The sequence below is a fragment of the Equus przewalskii genome, chromosome 10 (genome assembly GCF_037783145.1).
Source record: "Equus przewalskii isolate Varuska chromosome 10, EquPr2, whole genome shotgun sequence".
Lineage (NCBI taxonomy): Eukaryota > Metazoa > Chordata > Mammalia > Perissodactyla > Equidae > Equus > Equus przewalskii.
In genome coordinates, this window is record NC_091840.1 from 21749204 (window position 1) to 21759269 (window position 10066).

At 42.1% G+C, this 10066-nt stretch overlaps 1 long non-coding RNA gene across 1 annotated transcript; it reads left to right on the forward strand.

The window, feature by feature from the left end:
- The first annotated feature begins 123 nt into the window (after positions 1-123).
- On the forward strand, positions 124-5426 carry LOC139074049 (uncharacterized). Its single transcript, XR_011523361.1, has 2 exons — positions 124-2924; positions 3629-5426. It is a non-coding gene; the product is annotated as an uncharacterized lncRNA (long non-coding RNA).
- Positions 5427-10066: the final 4640 nt, after the last annotated feature.

The following is a 10066-nucleotide window of genomic DNA, read 5'->3' on the forward strand; positions in this document are numbered from 1 at the left end:
AAATGGATCTCCACAGAAGTCCTGGTCCAAGAACCACAGACAACGCACCAACGCTTCCAAACGTAAAACCAATGTCTTCCCTCTTCAGAGATGTCAGTGAGTAAAGCCCATGTATGTTCACAGCTCCTCTCTGCCTCTTCAAAATGGGGACCAAGCAGTAACTTCAACCTGGAGAGGAAGGCCATCTCCTGCTCTTCTCTAGAGCATGCTGGGATGCCCAGGTAACTTCTTATCTTTGAGATTCCATTCCTTTGACTTCGTCTTTAAGTTCCTCATTCCAGGGACATTAACAACTTCTGTATAAATATTTGTGGTTACAGTAAGTATCACACAGATCAAGAGTTTCACTGAAAGGTGATCGATTTTCAATGTAGATAAGCAATGTTCTCCTTCACCAAGGAACTATAAGGCCTTTACAATGATGGCCTTTAAGATGGTCATGATTATCAGATAGCTCTTAGTTATAACGTTTAAGTTTTTAAGTCATTAAGACCCTTGAATACTGTCCATTCATTCCAGACATATTTCTTCACAATGCCATACATTAAATGCTATACTCTTATATGGCCTTTAATCAATAAATACTTTTAAGATTTTTGCTGTTTATATATATATCCCCTGAAGTGTCTTGTTCGATATTTGTGTATCACAACAATGTTGGTTTCTCCGACTTACTACGTGCCTGAGATCATTCTCATATGTGTGACTCATTCCCCTTCTCATTTATTCTTTTACACATCCACATGTCACCATCTTTCTGAAGAGGATTAGAGAGTTTCTAGAATACATTTGCAGTGAGGGCACGCAAAAAGGAAAAGAAGACAGTGTCTCTGACATACTTCACTATCTGATGAGCTAACCACACTTAGAAGTTTTAGTGAAGAACTCTGTGTGTATGTGTTTATGTATTAGTCATACTGGTACATAGACTGTCCTACTCACCAAAACTTCTCTTTGAAATTTAAATTAGGAGCCACCTAATAAAATTACGAGTCACCTAATAAAAACTACAAGTCAATTTATGCTAATTTTTAAAGTGTGCATACACAACATAATCCTCATGCATGTGACATACATACACACATACACTAGAAGAAGTTTAACAATAACAACTATTCTTGACTGAGCTTTGCATTCACAATCTCATTTAACACTTGTCACAACCCTGCAAGGTATTATTATCCTCATTTTACAATTGAGGAAACTGGGGCTCAATTGGAGTGAATTAACTGACTTGTGGTCTAAAATGGTGGAATCATTAATTTGTACCCAGTGTACTTGCTCTTTCAACTGTGTCACATGAAGTCAAAAATGGTTGGAAAGAGTTACGTAAAACCTAAACACAGGCAACACATTTTGATGAACTCTTGCTCGTGGGGTTTATCTAAGGTGAGAATCCAGGCATAAGAAATCTGAATGTACAGGGTACTAGAATAACACACAGGAGTCAGAATATACACTCAGGACTAGGGAGGGACACACTTTTACGACCAAGAGCTATCTTCCCATTACCCAAAACCCAAAGCATTCAATCCTCTGTGCGCAGAGATGTTCTCTTAACTTGCCACTTCCTTAGCCTAAAACTCTATCAGTCAACACCAGGGATGAGCTTAGTAAGTTCCAAGGCCAGAGGACCTCACTCCTGCATCTGTCCAATTAGATGTCACACTAACTCCTACTTTCTATCAAAATTATCTCTCCTCATAATGCTCAGAGAAGAAGAAAGGAAGAGAAGGATGAAGAGAAGATGGTAATGGATGGTAATGATGGCTGGGACATAGTTACACAAAACATGTTCAAGAGTTATCACTTGGAAGTATTTTATCCAGTCTCATCATAAAAACATGTTGTGAAGATTTCTACTTATCATTTCCAATACTCTAGAAGCAGTAGTTCGAGGTCAACATCTAATCTGAAGTCTTATCTATATATTTATTAGTGTTTCTCTAATTTTAATGTGCATGCATATAACTGGGGATCTTGTCAAAAATGCAGATTCTGGGTTTCCAGTAGGTCTGGGTTGAGAGCCCAAGATTCTGCATTTCTAACAAGCTCCCAAATGATGCTGAGATTGCTGATCCCTGGACCATACTTTGAGTAGCAAGATTATAGATGAGTTCAATCCATCAGCCATTTGATATATGCCCTAGACTTAATGTCTTATCTGTAAGCCAGTCTCAATAGATTTAATACAGATTTGACTGGGTGAAAAATACAGCAGGAAAGGTGGCATCCTTGAATCCCATTAGAACTGTCCTGCTCAAAGCAAGTGAAGCAAGAGCACTGATTAAGTAAGGCCTTGAAAGAAAGTGTCTCTTTGTTCTAGTCAAGAGTGGAAAACAGAATGAAGTCTGGAAACTAAAGGAATCGACCACTTTGTCTCAAGTTACTCCTGGCCTCAATGCATTACATTAGTACAAACCATGAAAAGTTCACCACTAATCAGACTCATTGGAGAGGATGAAAACTGCCCGTCCAACATTGTCTATCATATTAGCTGACAGCACTAAAAAGTATGCCACTATTTACATATGAGCATTCACCTATAAAATTCTTCCTAAGTTCTCTCCAAGTACCATTTCTTTATTCAGTGAGCCACACAATGGCTGAAGTTTGAAAAAAATAACAATGACTCTGTGAAATTATGTCCTATTCCACACTCAACTAAACCAGCTTGGATCGATTGCTTTCATTATTGTTATTGACGTCATTATTCTTTGTTTTCAAGAAACTCACATATGAGTTGGAATTAGGAACCAATCAAGACGTATTTATTAAGCTCCTAACAAATGCCTACTATGGAATCAGTCACTATTAGGAACACAAAATGAGGAAGTACATGAAGGCAGAATGTCAGAGAAGGAAATTAAAATATACAAAACAATGCTTTTGCCCAACTGCAGTTCTCATCACCCATAATCATGGTAAGTAGTCATAATAATTATTACCTTTGCTGGTATTATGATAAGGAAATTGATTTGAGCCAAGAGACAAAAAGGAGCATGTCTCTTCAAGTAAAGCCTTTCCACCCTCTTGAAATTTTCTCCCACACTCAACAAAAACTTCAGAAAACCATCCATGACCCTTTGGCCCAATTTCACCAAGTCAGCTCCTATGACTGGCCTCACACCCTTCTCAAGCATCCAGGCATTACCACATGGTCTCCCCTAGTGAGGCCCCAGCTTGTTTTTCCAGAAGGCGGCAGTCATTACATGAATGGCAGGTTTGCAATGCAAGCTGCCTTAATGTGGGGCTTTGTAGACATCACTCCTGGGCTGTCATTAGTGTCCTCTCAGAATAATAATCAGCTGGCTGACCAAAAAAGGGCATTCCAAGAAAACTCATTCATTCAAGTGTTTGGGGAAGCCAGGAAAATCTAAATTTATTTACCTTTTAGTTATTCAAAGGTCTAACATACACACAAGTATAATAGTCATCTAAAAGTTTATGAACTATACCTGCTAAGGTGCTAAGAGTTGGGAGAGTTTAGACACCTATGGGTGGGCAGCATCTTTAATCATTCCTGCATGTACAGGGTACTGAGCCACTGGTAAGAGACTTAATTGTGGAGACAGGAAATGAGTGGTTCCATTTCTCACTCTGTCCCTTCTTCCCTCTACAATGTCAGGTGGTTAGAAGGTTCTGGAAGAGACTTCTCTACAGGAGACAAGGCATCCTCTGTCTTCCTCCTCTGCTCCCACCTCTAGCATGAATGACCCTAAACCAATATGGCCCAAGGGAGAAGATGACAGCGCTCAAGTCTTCTCTCTTCCACCCAGAGGTTAGAGTGACCAGAACCGGGTTCTGTGTCAGATCACATTGGGGCTGCCTTTGAATAGCAGATGTCCAGAGTCAGTTCTCTCCCCTATCACAAGAAGCAGAGAAAGAAATCAGCTCCCCACGCCAGTGACAAGCACAGGCCTGCTAACTATTTTTACAGCAGGCAAAGAGTTAAAACCACAGCCTCCAGAAAGGCGCCTGTGGAGTCTTCAAGCAGCTGGCAGAGGAAGCTGGGAGCCTGCACCTCTGGGCAAGCCGGAGACCCATCTAGGGGTCCAGATATTGGGCAGGCTGAATGAGAGGGACCCCCAGACAGCTGAAGTGGAGGAAGAATGGAGGATGGAGCCCAGGGCTGGGAGTTCAAGGCTTTGATACACAAATATGTTTTTCCAGTATCTTCCTGTTGTGCTTGGAATTGGATCTGCCCCACCTCGCCGCACCAAGAGTGTGTAAGAGGGAGAATTCAGAGCTGACTCCCATAATCCTTTAGAAGTAAAACTTTCTAAGTGGTCTCTGCTACGCTTAAAGGATCCAAACGACACCTGGAAGGCGCTGCTGTGCTTGTTTGGCTCTCACATCAGCGGGAAGCTTGGGAGCCTCTCGGATATTCACTTCCGGCCCCCCACCTTTGTTTTGGTGCCTCCAAGTGACCTCTGACATTTATAGATTTATATAAAATCGCCTCGATATAAAAGCACCTCCAGCGCTGCTTCTCTTGGACGCTCCTCATCTACTCTCCTCTGTAGTCAGCCCCGGCTCAACGTTTCTTTGCGGGGAGGGAAAGGGGCATGTCATCTCTTGCTGTCAGCAGTGGAGACGGGAAGGGGATGTTAAGAGAAGGTGAAGAGGAAGCTAAAACTGCAGGAAGCAATCATGTTACCTCAGTTTCCCCAGACCCACTCAAACCTGGAAGAAACAGAATCCATTCACAGAAAAAGTACAAAGATGGGTTTAGGTCAGGCAGTAGACAAAAAGCTCCAGTTCCTGCCCTCACACTTATCCCTTTTCTAAGTGCTGGCTCCCTTTACAAGACAACTTGTCAGAGTTTATTTCCATATTGGCGTCTATGTCTTCAAGGCACCCAAAGTATCTTGTGTATCTTTCAACATATCAAAAGGCAGAAAGAAAAATGTTCTTGGATCAACTCCTAGAAAAACCTTAAACCAGATTTTCCTGGGATATTTCAGGCCAGTCCATGCCTGTTATTCCACACTGTGGCAGCTTTCTTTTAAAATATGGATTAAACAATGTGATGAATGAAAAGATTAAAAGTTCACAATTCCAGCAGCACTGGTTTCTAAATTGCTGGGTTATCCACTTAAAAACTTCTGTGGACTTATATCGTCCTCTCTGCTCTCCGGGGCCACCGCCTTTCTTACAGGGAAAATGGAGAGCCTGAGCTCTCCAGGCAGAGGGCACTGACGCTTGTCAGGAAAGTTGTAAGGGGGACCAGGCATCGATTCCAAAAAGGAGTGGAACCAGGCGGACATTTGGATTTGAGTATTTTCTTGTTACTTGAAAAAGAATTTGAGTTTATAAAGAATATAAAATAATAGATACATGGACGATATTAACTGGGTTTTTAATACCTATAGATGTCTATAGATTGACCAAATTACAAATAAAGTTTCATTAGGACACAGCCACACGCACTTGTTTACATTTTTTCTGCTTTGGGCGACAACAGCAGAGTTGAGTAGTCAAAACAGAGTCTCTCTGGTCCACAAAGCCTAAAATATTTACCATCTGGCCTTTGCAGAAGAAATTTGCCAACCGCATCTGTAGACACTAGAGCAGGAGAAAGTGAGTTGAAATTACACAGGAACAGCCGGGCCTGTCTACATCAACAGCTCTGCCAGGGAAAGGGGACAGACTACTAAACCTCCCCCAGAGCTGAGAGAGCTCTCATCCCTTCGCACACCACCCATCGCGAACAGGGCTAATTTGAAGAACAGCTGGATAGTCGGTGTAATAATTCAAAAGATTGAAAAACATCTGCTTCCCCACCCCGTAATTCATGCTTATGGCAAAAATTTAAAATAAGATAAAGGACGTATTTTGCTTTTTCACTTTTAAAATTGTAGAGTTTCCCAAACGCTTTTGCAGATGATTGGTCCACAGTTGCTTACCAAGAAGTAATGCTGTTCTTTGCAAAACGCCGGTTTGAACAGAGGAGGAAGGAGGGCGGTGGTGACTCACAGTCTTGGGTTTCCCCAGAGCCGGCCGCGGGGCAGGATGCGCGGGGGCGGGCTTTAGCCTTTGCTGGATCTGAAGGGCAAGAGCGCCACCTGCTGACCAGAGAGGCAATTTGGGCCTGGAATCATCTTTCCTGCTCAGGGCTCTCATGTTGGTCAAGAAATCAATATCCGCACAGCCTCCTGAGAGAATGAAGGAATACCAAACATTCACAATTCATGCCCAAGGCATGGCAGCAACTTTAAATCTCAGGAGTTTGTATAGCATGTATGGTAGCAAAGAACCACCACCAAAACAGACTCACGAGCTTCTCACTTCTCTCCCCGAAGCCCCCTTCCCCACTAAAAATCAAAATAAAACCGCAGCCTTCTACAACAGCTCATTGAACACAAATTCCCTTAACAATGAACAAAGAACTTAATTCCTCATTTGAAATAGATACTGGCCAAGGATTTTGTTCAAAATAGGTTGAACCATATGAAATTGCTGATATTCCACTTGTTTGACCCACCCACAAAAAGAGCAATTTCATAGGGTTCAGCCTAAATATAATTGAGTCCATCAACAACTGACAAAGGTAGACTAGAGAGCTTGGAGGTGTGAAGTTGGGGGCAGGCTTCTCTTCTTGACTGACAGGCACAGTGGTTGGAGGTTGGGGATACAGGACCCAAACCCCGGGGCCTCACAACTTTCCCAGGGGCATCCTCAGAACTCCTCTGACCAATGAAAGTAGAGGCTGGGATCTTAAGGTATCTTCTTGTCATTTAGGCAACTCTGCTCCCCGTGATGCCTAAACATTTTTTAAATTAGTTTTTTTTTTTTTTAACACAAGTGTTCTAATAAACAAGCTTCAGGGAAGAAGAAACTTTAAAATCGTGATCTCACTCTCTGAGGTCCTACAGAACAGTAAGGCTTGCTCATGGGTGGAGTAGAACCGCCACTGACTGTAGCTGTGGGACCGCAGTGGTGGCTATGCTACGGCGACCAGTAGCAGTGAGGACTGCGTCCAGGATAGACACAGGTGGTATCAAAGATCAAGTGTTAAGAGGGCAGGGACTTCTGATTTGAAAGTGGGAGAATCTGGGAAGCAAAACATTTAAAAGATCTGAGTACTAAACAAATTAATGTGGAGACTCATTCATGCATCTGAGTTTTGCAGTAAAGTCGATGTGAATCTGAATTTCACGACCACGGTGGCCTAGATATAAGCAGCCCTATCCATTTTTCAGGAGTGTCAGCTACAAGAGTGACAAAAACTGTGAGTTATAAGAAGACTTTGAAATAAAACAACCATGAGAGAAGAAAGGTGGGACAGCAACTCAGTGACGCGATAGTCTTAAAAGAGATTGGCAGGACCTCAAAGGAAAATTCTAAGTAGACTTATTTGAAAGGTCAAGTCAAGAGAGTATATGGGTGCTCATACCCTGAGCTAGTCCAATACTTCGATACATTCCTTAAAACGTGCATGATGATTTAAGGCAAGGGTCTCTAGGTTAACAACAAAGAATCATGGCTTTGGATTTCTTGGATTTGAAAACACTGTCGTCACATGCCATCCTCCAGGACACTGACACTGAATACAGTAAAAGCCTGAATTATACCCTTCGCCCAGAACATCAAGCTCCCCCAGGAGAGTCCAGTGTGTAGCTTAAGGATGGGAACCACTAGGCTGAAGAGTTTCTCTTTCATCTAATTATAATTCACTATAAGCTTGGGGACTTTAAGTACAAAAAAAAAAAAATCCCACAGCTGTACAGTATATTCATTTCAAGAACAAAGCAGAAAGCCAATCATCCAGCAGAGGGAGCAAGAGGTAAATAAATATTTTTTTAAGCTATAACATGAAATCTTAAGACTTTAGTGACCAAATGATTTATTTTGTATGCAATGACGTTATTTCCTGAAAGGTAAAGAAACTTGGTCACAGTAACACAGAGTACCATCCTACATCTCTTGACTCTAGGTCCCTGATCTTTCCCAGGATGAAGCTGATGTGGAATGACTTTTTAATGTTCATTTACCTACAGAAACATGCATTCAAATTCCTTATTGAGATCAAGAAATATGGTAAAATATATTTTAATTGGTAGTAGACAACATAAAAACAGGAAGGACTTCTAAGGAAAATGCAAAGACATTTCTTCCTCTTTAAAACAGATCAAGCGGACCCCCCCTTTTCATTCATTCCTTCATTCACTTACTACCATCAGCTGTGTACCTACTATGTTAGACACTGTTGCCGGACCTCACCTAACATCACTTTATAGCTCTGTATTGAAGTTTGGGATGTTTCGGCCTCTTCTTCAGGCAGCCCGTTTCGTGGGATACAACACTGAGTATTATTGTATTGTGTTTCCTCATCTGGCTGTTGGTGTACACTCGTGGCTGTTGGTGTACACTTGTACTCTTGTATTTAGAGTGGGTAAGATGGACAGAACATTTCCGGATGAGCTTTCCAGAGTCACTGCACCTCACAGGTTTACTTATTCAACACACATTTGTTGACAAAGGTCCAGTCCTCAAACTTTAGGCTTCAGAAATTTGATTTTATCAGTCCACTCAGGGTTGATCAGGAGCTAAGGGAAACGAATCATATAAACCTCATTAACAGCCCCATTCGTTTACAGTGGAAGTCTCATTGTTGCCTTTGGTTTACCTTTATCCAGTCCACTTTTGTTTCATGACCAATGTGCCTACAAGCTAAATTAGATATCAGAACATTGTCTGGTGATCATGGAACAAAGGCAAAGGCTGTGAATAGGCTTGAAAGGCGTTTGTCTAAGCAATAGGAAAGCAGCATCAGTACCAAATAGCAATCTGCTGTGATGAAAATACCGTCTCTGCCAGATGGCTTCTGTTGCACAGTATTCTATTGTCTGCTCCAGACCCCACCTATTTCCCCACATTCACAGGTGCTGCCATGGACACCACTTGCCAGCCCTATGCTAGCCTCCCTACCAGACCGAATTCTCGAGGGGACAAAAGGCTTCTTCGTATTTGTCCCCGGATGACACTAGGCTCCCAGAACTTCTAAGGATCTGACGGGTGAATGGGAGGGTAGATGAACGGGTAGGTGCATGAATGAAAGGCAACTCCAGTTTCCCAGACTCTGCCTGGGTTATCAGAAGCCTAAGCTTCAGACCCCATTTGGGAGGTGTTAGGGGTCTTATTCCAAATCATCACTAGTTTGTTCTTTAGCTTTATTTTAATTTCTTTGCTTTCAAAACTGAGTGTGTTACCACTGATACTACTTTCCCTTCTCAAATAATGATTGTAAAGAAAAAAGAAACATTTGAAAGAGTGGTGTATCAGTTATTCTAATTTAAAATCAGCATTTATAAAGCATGGTCTATAGGTCTCTTTTTAAAGATATAAGGAACTGCTCCAGGGACAAAGTCCAATGGCTTCCCATGTTACACAGAGTAAACCATTGCTATTGATCTCTGACCTCCTCTGCCATCACTCTCCCTTCCATCCCTCAGCAACAGCTCTGGGGCCCCCGCTGCTCCACCCACACTCACACCTCTAGACCTTTGTACCTAGAAGGTGCCCCACCCCAGACTAGTGTAGGGCTCTTCCCTCTCCCTCAACTTCCGGTTTTCACTCAAATATCACTCTCACTCTCACAGTGAGGCCAATCCTAACTGCTCTAGATACAGTACACCCACCCAACCCCAACTCCAGGCCCCTTCATTTGTCCCAAACCACAGATCATCCTCTGACATACTCTCCTCTCCTACAACAGGGCCTGGCACACACTTATAATATTTATAGATATTTGTGAATGAATAAATGAGTGAACAAATGAATGGAGCATCAAACAGCCTATAAGGCTCACACTGAACGATAGCAGTCCCTGGCCCCCCCACTCGTGAATCTTCCCCTCCAAAATCTTTTAACTATTTCTGGTATTAACATGCGTATTTCTAAAGAACATGCTTATACTGCTATTTCTTGATTATTCAATTTGTGATGTTAAACACCTAAATTCCTATTGTAGAAGATGACGACACAAGATTCTTATACCACCCCACACCTCGAGCTCCCATTTCTTCCCCTTTCCAGTATAATTATAACTCATTATTTTATA